General features: G+C 37.3%; 2 pseudogenes; both read left to right on the forward strand.

Moving 5' to 3' along the window:
• The first annotated feature begins 6,270 nt into the window (after positions 1–6,270).
• LOC149829764 (auxin-responsive protein SAUR64 pseudogene) lies at positions 6,271–6,678 on the forward strand (annotated as a pseudogene).
• A 725-nt stretch (positions 6,679–7,403) lies between these two features.
• On the forward strand, positions 7,404–7,811 carry LOC149829765 (auxin-responsive protein SAUR64 pseudogene; annotated as a pseudogene).
• Positions 7,812–12,973: the final 5,162 nt, after the last annotated feature.

Genomic DNA, 12,973 nt, shown 5'->3' on the forward strand with positions numbered 1-12,973 from the left:
AAGGGAATATTGTATATAAAATACACATGTACAAATGAAAAATTTGGAGAGCAATTCCAACTATTGGTTAAGAAAATTCCTATTCACTGCATTTTTCCCATTCTAAATCATAAGTAAAATGAAGGAAGGTAGTTCAATTGGTAAAGCAAGTGGGAAATTTGTTTCTTACCAACAAGGTTAGCACCAATTACTAGGTAACAATGGTATATACTCGACGTGAATTCTTGTTGGATATGCATTCTTCATATTGACAAGATAGTTTCATGCCTTGAAGTTGAAAATTTATGTTGGTAGCTTTACATATCCAGCTTGGTTGAAAAAAGAAAATGAAGAAAATTGTAAAGTTATTTGTGGGTCAGTTAAATATGTGATTGAGTTCATCATTGAAGATGTACTACATTAGTAAACATAACTTTAATCATGTATGCTCCACATTTTTTGAAGAAATGTTGCTCCGAAAAAGTGATACATCTCAATGGTAGGATGTTCAATATTTGTTGTTTGCCTTAGGCTCATTCAATCCTTTGAGATTCTGCAGGACCATTCAATTATTCATGCATGCATTAAGATCATAGGTATGGATTCACATCTTCAAGAAAACAATGAGCAGCATCCATGTTACATTGCCCATTTCTTTATTTATTTATTTTTGGATTAGCAAGCTGGCACAATTATGTATCATAAATAGAGGGAAACCAGCCCGGAGTCTTGTCCTTCCACACCCAATCCCTGTCCATGCAATTTAATCGAGCTAGTCTACTAGCATATAAACTACTATTCTTTTCCAAGCAGACACTATATACTCAGTCGAAGCTCCATAACCATTTTACAGTTTCCTCCCTGAGCTGGATTGGATCCCCTCTCCCTTTCAGAACATGATTTGTGCCCATAATAATATCTTTCCTAGATTAATCAAATATAACTTTGTTGTCTTGGTGAATCATCTGAAAGACCGACATCCAACTATAAAAATATAAACATGATGGATAATCATGATAACTCACTCTCATGTTCAACAAGAGGATTGAGAGTTTTATTATATAGAAGTTCTTCTTACAATATTGAGATCTGGAAACTTTCCAGATGATTACGTGTTTTGATATACATTACATATTTGACATATATGGCAATAATTATAAAAAACGATAATTGTTTCCTGATCTCACATTAACTTTTTTGGCTTATCCAAATAGTAAGATAACTGACATGGAAAGAGTCTAACTTTCTCTTGTGTTTCATGCTAGAGTTACCTAGTGAGAAAGGTCTCTTCTTCATTGGTATCTTAAGAATTTCCTTATCTGTTTCAACTACCTTATCATGCCCCCTGTGAGCTTAACATGGGGTCCACCACATTGAGCTTGTCTCTAACAAAAGCAAAGCAAGCATATGGAAGAGGCTTGGTGAGGTCATCGGCTAACATGTTAGAAGAGGTGATGAACCAAACTTGAAGATGACCTTTCTGCACATGATCTCGAACAAAATGGAAATCAATTTTCACATGTTTGGTCCTAGCATGAAACACCAGATTTGTAGCTAGGTATAAGGCACCAATATTATCACACCAAAGGTTGGGTGGTGCAGAAGGAACGAAACCAAGCTCTGTCAGAAGTGACTTAAGCCAAAGAAGATCAGATGCAGCGCAGGCAAGGGATTTGTATTCAGCTTCAGTACTGGTTAAAGCCGGTATCTGTTGTTTGCAAGAAGAACAAAAAACTAAGTTAGAGCCTAGAAAAATGGCAAAGCCCCAATTAGACTTTCGGTCATCAAGTTAACCAACCCAATCGACGTCAGAGAAAGCGCTGGGTTGTAGAGAATATGACTTTGTAAAAAATAACCCATGATGTATCATATTCTTGAGATAGCACAGAATACGCTTGACGGCAAACCAATGAGCAACTGTAGGTTGATGCATGAACTAGCAAACCTTGTTGACAGTAAAGGCAATGTGTGGTATGGTGATAGTGAGGTATTAAAGCCTTCTAATAATTCTCTGATATAAAGTTGGATCATGAAAGAAAGGAGCATCATCTTTTGATAACTTGGTAGTGGTGCTCAATGGAGTAGAGATAGGCTTTGCATCGGCTATAGAGGCTATTTGAAGTAAACTGAGAGCATATGTACGCTAACAGAGGTGGAGACTGGAGAAGGCATAGTGAACCTCAATACCAAGAAAGTAATTTAGACGTCGAAGATATTTAATTTAGAAAGCAAGACCTAAGTGTTGAATCAGATGTTGAAAGGCTATAGAAGAACTCCTTATGATGATGATGTCTTCAACATAAACCAATAGATAGACAATATGACCTTTATCTTGAAAAATAAACAAAGAGACATCAGATTGAGAAATGAGAAAACCATGAGATTGAAGCTAAGAGCAGAGGTGTTGGTGCCTGTTTGAGACCGTACAAAGCCCAATCCAATTTTAATACATGATCGGGTAGAGCAAGATCAATAGGAGGGGCAACAAAAATAAGAGAACTCCGGTGAGGGGGTCTGAAGGTGGTAAGACAATGGGCTGAGGAAGACCCCATCCAGGCAGATCGGGTCTGAGAGGACGATCACATTGGCATCCAGAACCAAATTGAGACTTGTCAAAGTAGATATGATGAGAAATATATGTGTGGTTGCTGGAGGGATCAAAGTAGAGATGACCCTTGTAGCGAGGGACATAACCAAGAAAAATATATGGTTTCGTTTTGGGTTGAAATTTTGAGATATGATATGAGGTCATAAGAGGATAACAACGAGCACCAAAAGCACGAAGATATGGTAATCAGCGAGTTTTTAAAAAAGGAGCTTATAAGGTGACTTGCGGCCAAGCACTGAGGTTGGAAGGCGATTAATAATGTATGTGGTTGTTTGAAAAGCATCTACTCAAAAAGTATAAGCAAGAGAGGCAGTGTGCAATAGGCTTAGTCTAGTTTCAACAATATGCCAATGTTTGCACTCAACAAGACCATTTTGTTCAGGAGTATGCGAGCATAAAAATCTATAAAAAATATCATGCTCACATAAAAAACTTTCAAAATCATGACCAATAAATTCACCACCATTATCGGATTGAAAAGATCTGATGGAAAGTTGAAATTGCTTTTCAATTATATTCTTAAAGGCCTTTAAACACTTGAGACTTAACATGCATTGGAAAGAGCCACGAAAAGAAAGTAAAGTCATTCACAATAAGAAGATAAAAATGAAACCCTTCTCTTGAAGAAACTAGAGCTGGTCCCCAAACATCAGTGTGGAGAAGTTCAAGAGGTGATGTCGTGGATGAGATATAGTGGCCAAAAGAAAGTTTGTGAGTCTTTTTAATGAAACAACTTTCACACACTTATTTTTTTGTTCTTATTAAAAAAATTTGCATGACTCGAATTTAAGAAAGAAACTATCTTCTTGTTGGCATGCCCGAGGCATTGATGCTAGAGATCAAAGGGTGACATTTTTCCTGCATAGGCCGCCACTTTCAAATTTTTATCAATTTTAATTGGGTAAAGTCCTACGCTGGATTTCGGCCCCCTGAGACGGATCTTGCCTATTTGTTGATCCGTAACAAGGAATTCAAAGGGCCTATATTCAAATATGCAATCACTATCTTCAGTAATTTGGCTTACAAATAAAAGGTTGTTCTTGATATTAAGAACGTGAAGAACATCTTTCAAATCAAGGGTAGTGTAATTTGATGATAGAACAAGATTACCAGTATGCAAGATAGAAACCATCTTACCATTACCGACCATGATGGTCTCATCTCCTTGATATTGAGATTTATGTGAGACTTGTTGGTCATCCATAATGAGATGATTTGTAGCACCAATGTCAAGATATCAATAGTCATCAGTAGATTGCTGAAGGGACATTGTAGAGAATGCTTTAGGTATGTCCTGGCAATTTTTTATAATATGACCTTGTTTTCTATAATATTGACATATGACTACCCCACATCCTCCTTGACTTTGCGTAACTTCAGTGACATTAGGATGATTTTGAGGAAAGTTTCTCCCTTGACCCTAGCCATGGTCTTTATAGTAGCCATGTCTGCGACTATGACCTTTAAAGGCATTAAAAGCAGTATGTTGAGTTTCAGTTGGGTTAGGATGAAGCAAGAGCACATGTTTTTCTTAAATGGGTAGGAGATCTTGCAGATTTGTGATGGCGTAAGTTGTTGGATGGGTGGTGATTGATGTTACAGAGCTCTCATACCCAATAGAGAGTTCATTTAAGGTTATTTGAACAAGTTTCTCATCACCTATGGGGTGGTTGGCAACAACAAGGGAGATAGCAAAAAAATTTATACAAACTAGATATAACATCATATCCATATTTTCTTGATGAAAGTCACATCTTTCATTAAAACTATGAGTCTCAAAGGAGATAGAGACCCATAAGCTTTTTTCAGAACAAGCCAGGCTTCACGTGTTGTTCTTTTTCTCATAATTTGACAAAGAATAGGCTCAAAAATAGTCGCCTTGATCCAGCTGAGAGCCAATTGTTCAAAACGAACCCAAACAGAATAATTTGGATTTTCTATTTTTCCTCCATCTGATGCAATGATGAGTTGATCACGTCGTGGTGAGGAGCCATCGATAAACTTGAGGAGATCTTGGTTGATCATAATCAATTTGAGCTTAGATCTTCACAGTAAATAGTTGTCTCAGTTTAATTTTACTGAAACAAGACTGCCGATGGCATTCTACTGGGTCATGGGGAAGGAAAGGGACAACGAAGAGGCCATTGAAAATGTGTTTGAGCTTGTAGCTCTGATACCATGTAAAAACTATAAACACGATGAATAATCTCGATAACTCACTCTCTTGTTCACTGATTGAGTGGATCCAGTATTTTATTATATAGATGTTCTGGTTACAATATTGAGATCTAAAAACTTTTCAGATTATTACACATTTTGATATACATTATATATTTGACATACATGGCAATAATTATAAAAAATGCACATTTGACATACATGGCAATAATTATTAAAAGTAATAATTGTTTTGTGATCTCACATTAACTTCTTTGGCATATTCAAATGGTGAGATCAACTAACATGGAAAGAGTCCAACCTTCACTTGTGTTTGACGCAAGAGTTTCCTGGTGAGAAAGATATTTTTTTTATTGGTATCTTAAGAATTGCCTTATTAGTTTCAACTACCTTATCGTTTTCATTATCACCAACTGCACCACTCTTTAAAACTTGCATCAACTTTCCAATTTTGCCACCTCAGATATAATTGGAATCCACAATGGTAATGGATTGTGAATCTAACTCGCCATATTTTCTAGTTATAAACATAAATGCTAAAAATATTCACTTTTACAAGGGGCGCGCGGCTTAAGAGAAGTTGAGCTCCTAGGCATATTTCATCGGAGGCGCATATTTTTCCATATTTTGTTTTTTTCATTGGAGGCCCTGAGCATGAGGCACATGCGTGTGCCATGTTTCATTTGATGGGTTATATTATCAACTAGTATGCTATGGACTACAGAATTATAATGTAAGTCATTGAGCCATCCCACCATCCTTGATGTTTTTCTTTTTAAAATCTGCTATTTTGACAGTCGGTGGCTTGATTTGACCCTCATGCGTATTTGGTCCCACTCAAATGGGATTGAATGATCAATCTCTTAGGGCATCCCTTGTCTCATCACAACCGTTCACATGGCAACATTTTCAGTGAGGACCCCATTCTATTGCTATTGCTGAGCAGTCCAAAGGATGTCCCCCATGTGATGGGCTGGGACATGGTAAAGATAATTGGGTCCGAATTCAGGTCCACCAGTATCAGGATAAAATGAGCATATATACGGCAGTGTCCATGTTGTGATGTCTAAAAGCACACCCATCTCCTTACCCATTTGTTTTTTAACCATTTGTTTTTTAACCATCAAGCATGTTATGCCCCTCCAATTGCTAGATTGGTGACTCGGTTGCTTGATTGAATTATCCAGCATGTTAGGCCCCTCCAGTTGATGAACAAAACGAGGGGTTGTGTCCATGCTGTGGTGGCCACCACCATACCCATGTGGTATTGCCCCCCACATGACATGCTTTCTACTTGACTTCTATGTACCCAGTTTCAGTCAGTCCCTCGCTCTATATATATAGAAGCACAAGTGACCAAAGTTTCTCATCAGCACAAACATATCAATAATCACAACTCATCAGCACAAATACTTTTGCTTGTCCTTTGAGAAAAGCGTTTGAACCACAATCCTTATCTTCATCATTAACCTGCAAGAATGATCAGCAGAAAGAGGATAGTAGAGATGGCTAAGAAGTGGCAGAAGCTGGCCTTCAGAGGGAGAAGAAGAATCTCATTTGGTGGTGCGAACAAGAGCAACACCAAAGTGGCAGAAATTGCAGAGAAGGGTCATTTTGTGGCTTATGCCGCAGATGGCAAAAGGTACATGGTTCTGTTGGATTGCCTGCAAAGATCCATCTTTCAGGAGCTATTGAAGATGGCTGAAGAAGAGTTTGGGTTGAACATTGATGGTGCAATTACATTCCCTTGTGACTCTACAATCGTAGACTACATCATGTCACTTGTGCACAGAGACATGACTAGGCAAATCGAGAATGCATTGGTGGTGTCTTTATGTAGCACTAGATGCTTGTCACCGGCAGAGTTCTCTCAGAGCCACCCCTGCCATTATGTGCCCCTTCATGGATTTTGAGCAAAGGGAATATTGTATATAAAATACATTTGTACAAATAAAAATTTTGAGGGAAATAACAATTTTTTGGTCAAGAAATTGCCTATTCACTGTATTTTACTTATTCCAAATCATACGTAAAATGAAGGTAGGTCGTTCACCTAGTAAACCATTTGGAAAATTTGTTTATTACCAAGATGACGAGTACCAATTACTGGGTAACCATTTTCACAGTTTCCCCCTGGAGCTGGCTTGGATTCCCTCTCCCTTTGAGAACACGATTTGTGGCCATAACAATATCTTTCCTAGATGAATCATTTATAACTTTGCTGTCTTGGTGAATGATCTGAATGACCGACATGCAACTGCACCACATTAAAGATCTTTAAAAAATCATTTTGTTCCTTATTTCCCAAAGGGTTAGGCCCCTCCAGTTGATGAACAAAAAGAGGGGTTGTGTCCATGCTGTGGTGGCCACCAGCATACCCATCTCCTTACCCCTGTGGTATTGCCCCCCACATGACATGCTTTCTACTTGACTTCTATGTACCCAGTTTCAGTCAGTCCCTCGCTCTATATATATAGAAGCACAAGTGACCAAAGTTTCTCATCAGCACAAACATATCAATAATCACAACTCTTCAGCACAAATACTTTTGCTTGTCCTTTGAGAAAAGCGTTTGAACCACAATCCTTATCTTCATCATCAACCTGCAAGAATGATCAGCAGAAAGAGGATAGTAGAGATGGCTAAGAAGTGGCAGAAGCTGGCCTTCAGAGGAAGAAGAAGAATCTCATTTGGTGGTGCGAACAAGAGCAACACCAAAGTGGCAGAAATTGCAGAGAAGGGTCATTTTGTGGCTTATGCCGCTGATGGCAAAAGGTACATGGTTCCCTTGGATTGCCTCCAAAGATCCATCTTTCAGGAGCTATTGAAGATGGCTGAAGAAGAGTTTGGGTTGAACATTGATGGTGCAATTACATTCCCTTGTGACTCTACAATCGTAGACTACATCATGTCACTTGTGCACAGAGACATGACTAGTAAAATCGAGAATGCATTGGTGGTGTCTTTATGTAGCACTAGATGCTTGTCACCGACAGAGTTCTCTCAGAGCCACCCCTGCCATTATGTGCCCCTTCATGGATTTTGAGCAAAGTGAATATTGTATATAAAATACATTTGTACAAATGAAAATTTTGAGAGAAATAACTTTTTGGTCAAGAAATTGCCTATTCACTGTATTTTTTCTATTCCAAATCATAAGTAAAATGAAGGTAGGTCGTTCACCTGGTAAACCATTTGGAAAATTTGTTTATTACCAAGATGACTAGTACCAATTACTGGGTAACAATGGCACATAGTCGTTCATATATATTGAGTAGTTTCGTGACTTGAAGATTGAAATTTATGTGCGATTCACAAATGTTGAGAAATGCAGGTCTGTCTGAGATAAACCTTGACTTTTGAGAAATGCAATACAGAAATGCAGGTGTGTAACGCTGACCATGGATCTCCTCAATTCATTTGGACATCATCTAGTGGTGGAACCTACTCCACCAGTCAGCCAGTTTCTACTTCAAGAAGGAACCGCGTGGATCCTGTTGTATCTCATTCAAGCCTTTCTTTTTTACTTTAGAAAGAGGAAGAACCATTTTTTAACAACTTGACCAATCTCTCTCTCTCTCTCTCTCTCTCTCTCTCTCTCTCTCTCTCTCTCTAAGTGACTATTCACTTAGTTGTTGAGTATGAGCCTGATTGCCTAGGAGTTCGACTCCAAGCCCATGTTTGAATTAGACCCACCATGAGGAACAACTCTAGCTTCATGGCAAGTTACAAATCGAAAAATTTTCAGCCTGGTGTAATAAAATGGTTCCACTATTTATACCCCGAAGTGTAAGTCACGTTAAGATTATATTGTTGAATTTACATATGATTGGCTGGCTCAAGTTTATATAGCATTGCTAATTATTTTGGTAACAATTTTTTTTATCACCAAATGAGCCACTTAGTTTTGTTTAAAGTATGTAAAACAATGGGGCTTTTTGTGAATATGCATCAGGTATGGATCCAGCCTGATAAAATATGGTCTGTGTAGGATTAGATCCAAATCAACTTTTGGATGGTCAAAGCAAGACACTGTCACTGGAAAACTCTCTTCAATAAACGTACACATTTTGGTTCCTATATCCATAATTCTCACTAGTCATCTCTAGACTAAAGGTTATAAATGCAAACAACAATATCCTCACCAAATGAGTAGGAGGCGTTTATGCTAACTAAACAAAAGAAAGACATCCTTTATTCATTTGCAAACCATGGGAGACAACAACCCTCAACCATTGATCCAAAGAAACCAATGATTTAGAAGAAAACTTTTCCAAGGAAATTTTTTGTACCTTTAGCGCCCAAGAGAATTCAACGACGCCAAAAGAAATTCAACACCACTACCACAAAAAAATTAGCAGCACTGCAGGGATGAGAACTATTCTTGCCATAAGAGAGAGACTACAAGGATGCATGTCAATAGCGGTGATATATCTCACCACTATTGCCCTTTTTTTTGCTGCTATAGGCCTATAACAGCGAGAATTCTGGCTGACAAATCACCAAAAACAAATTAACCTTTGTTGAGCAATAATGACGACATTTATAGCTCATCGTTAAAGGGTGAACTAAACACTAACAAAGAACCTCACCGGAACCGAGAACACCAATAGCAGCATGGCAATCTATAATGGTGGGGTTGTTTTAATGGCGATATAGGATATAACCGCGAGAATTAACATGTTATTATAAACTATAAGAGTGAGACATTGATCTCACCAACAACAATGAGACACGGATCTCGCCTATAATGGTGATACATGGATCTCACCATTATAGGCTATAAACCTGTAAACAAAAAACAAAAAAAATAATTTTCAAAATAAAAATTACATTAAAAAAAACTTGTAACAAACATATATTTCAAATTCGTTTTCAAAAATACAAACCCCCACTACATCCTCTCCAAGCCTGCAACAAACACACTTCAAATACAAACCTCCTACACCCCTTTACAACATCTCCAAGCCTGCAACAAACATATACACTTTTAATATTCACATAAATCAAAATTTAATGTATCATGGATCTATACATTTTATTATGTAGCATATTTCTTAATTATATAACCCTAAAGATGTATACACCCAACACAAAAGAATCAAAACAACTTGATCATAAACAAGTAAACAAAGAGTTTAAAAATTATAGCAAGATAGAAAATTTTAATTAAACAAAGAGAGTTTAGAAATATTGGATATAGGATGGGGTGTTCTATCTGTGCACATCCATGAAGGCTTGCATCTCCTCTCTAAACTTCCTTGTTGCTTCTCTCCCTTACTCAATTTCTTGTCTTTTTCACTCCCTTTCTACTCTTTTTCGCCCTCGTTCTTCTTGCTTTGTTCTTTGTTCTTTGTTCTTTGTTCTTTGTTCTTTGTTCTTTGTTCTTTGTTCTTTGTTCTTTGTTTTTCTCTTAATTGTTGAATCTCTGTCTGCATTGCCTCCAGCTAAAAAGATGTCTCTAAAACTAAGAACTAGTTATAGAAGGATGGTTTGGATGGAATGACAAATTTTCAAAAATGCAGGTCTGACTGAGATAAACCTTAACTTTTGAGAAATGCAATACAAACCCTCAAGGGGTCCGTGTAATGCTGACCATGGATCTCCTCAATCCATTTGGACATCATCTAGTGGTGGAACCTATTCCACCAGTTAGCCGGTTTCTACTTGAGGAACGAACTGCGTGGATCGTGTTCTATCTCATTTAAGCCTTTCTTTTTTACTTTAGAAAGAATAACCATTTTTTAACAACTTACCTAATCTCTCACACTCCCAAAGTTACAACTCTCTCTCTCTCTCTCTCTCTCTCTCTCTCTCTCTCTCTCTCTCTCTCTCTCTCTCTCTCTCTCTCTCTCTCTCTCTCTATCTATCTCTCTCAGAAATATCCAACTCATCGTTATTGATTAAGCTAATAGTGGCAAGATTCATGGTTGTAGTAGAGTAATAATGACAAGATATTTATGTCTCAGCTATTACCTATCAATTAACGGAGTCAAAAGTCTTGTTATTGTTGCTTTATTAATAGTGGCAAGATTTCTTGTCATTCAAACGGAGTCACCGCAATTGACCCACATCCTTGTAGTGAGAGAGAGAGAGAGAGAGAAATGTTGGGTAAGTTTTTCTCTGTACTTCTAAAAAATGGTTAATCTTCCTTCCTAAAGTCAAAAAAAGAATGCTTGAATAAGATAAAATTGGACCCATGTGTTTCCCTCTTGAAGTAGGAATCGGTCAACAAGTGGAATAGGTTCTACTAATAACATAGAAGCCTCTCCGGCAAAGGCACACTAACAACATAGAAGCCTCTGTGGCAAAGGCCCTCATGTGTGAGAACCTGGTCATTAAAGACAAGCCAAGCAAAGCACTTAGAGCAAGGAGATGGGCCTTAACCATTAACGAAGAACATTTTTTTGCAACTTAGCAAAAAAGTTGCTCTCTCTCTCTCTCTCTCTCTCTCTCTCTCTCTCTCTCTCTCTCTCTCTCTCTCTCTCTCTCTCTCTCTCTCTCTCTCTCTCTCTCTCTCATGGTGTGCTTGGAAATGTGTATCAATAATCATGATCTTGACACATGCATGAATCCTTCCAATTAATAGTCATCATAATTTAATGGTCCTACAGCATCCTTAGAATTGAATAAGCCTAAGATAAACAACAAAATTGCAAATCCTATGGGTGAGATGTCACTTTTTGTGAGTTACATTTCTTCATAAAATGTCGACAATATGTAATTGAAGTTTTGTTTACTAATATAAAAGTCAAGGTTTATCTTAGACCAGTCATACGATGTTCGATTTGAGTGATTTTAGTTTCACTGGGTTCAAAACTAAATTTTCTATAACTTTTGTGTTTGGGTCATTGACTAAATCCATAAGAAACAGTCTCATTCTGGCCTGTTCATACTGAAGAGTTCCAGAAGACACACTTGTGAACACTGATCAGTTGATCTGGTGTTTGATCTTTATCTCGACCATCAGTGGTCAAATTTTTGTGTTTTCAAAGTTTTTGTGTTTTTAGAGCTGTTGGAAAGAAAAATTTGTCTTCTACAGAATATGCTTTGGCACTATCCTTCATTTTGGAGTGCAATAGAGTCCAAATAACCCTTCACTGAAAAATGTCAGTCCCAACCATCTAGTTTAGCTTCTGCGCATCAGAATCCATTTGGATCTTGGATCTTGGAGCATGGATTGGGCCCTTACTAGATTTATATCACTAAGCTTAAATCTAAATGAACAGAAGCTTAATGAGGATATGGAACGTTACACGATCTGTCCTAAACAAATACCTTCTAATGAATGCAACCTATTCTATGCAGTTAAATGTTAATGCATGCAATGAAAATCAATGTAATAAATGCATATATGCTAGATCAAATCCAATGATAAATATGCAACAAATGCACATGTGCACGTTCTGGGCAAAAATAAAAAAAATGACTATATCTGAATTTTAAAATATAGATTCGGACACCCAAATGAACCCAGAACAAATATCAAATGCATGCAGATATAATATAAAGTTAATCTAATCATGCAGTAGAAAATTTAGATTCATCAAACATGCGTGTGTTATTTGAGGCATTTCTCTGAACACTTGGTAAGCACTTCTAAAACAAAATTTTGACAGCATTTCTCTTTAAAGTTCTCAACATGAAAATTCGTGAAATCTGATATAAACTGTTCCAAAGTGATATACAAACATTCAATATATATATAATTAAATTAACATCTAATTATCAAATAATACATGTAATTTTAGTTCAATATTAAAAATGTCCAACAGTCACAAAAATCACCATATAAGAGAACAATAAAGGGGTCGTCCAAGGTAAGAGTGTCCCTTCGCTCTGGTGAAAGGTTGTTGGCCCAGATACAACTTCCTCTATTCCTCGCTTCACAGCACACAAACCAGCACCAATGTTCCAACGACCACAAAGGAAGAGGAGTGGACGGTGTCTTCTTGCCTCGCACACTGAAAGAGGGGTTTCTTCTTTGAAAGAACAAGAAAACAATCAAGCACATAATACACCAAATTTATGTACTTCAGCAAAACCGCCAACATCCACGGGAGAGTATGAGAGAAATCTTTAGTGAAACCGGCAGGCAATTATACAATGTTACAAGGATCTCAATTGCTAATTTAGATTACCTCAACTCGATAAGTCAAAACAAAAATTTTCATCACTCTCTTTCTCCTCCCTTATTGAAATTTGAAC

The sequence above is a fragment of the Nuphar pumila genome, chromosome 8, assembly GCF_984573655.1.
Source record: "Nuphar pumila chromosome 8, dmNupPumi1.hap1.1, whole genome shotgun sequence".
Classification (NCBI taxonomy): Eukaryota; Viridiplantae; Streptophyta; class Magnoliopsida; order Nymphaeales; family Nymphaeaceae; genus Nuphar; species Nuphar pumila.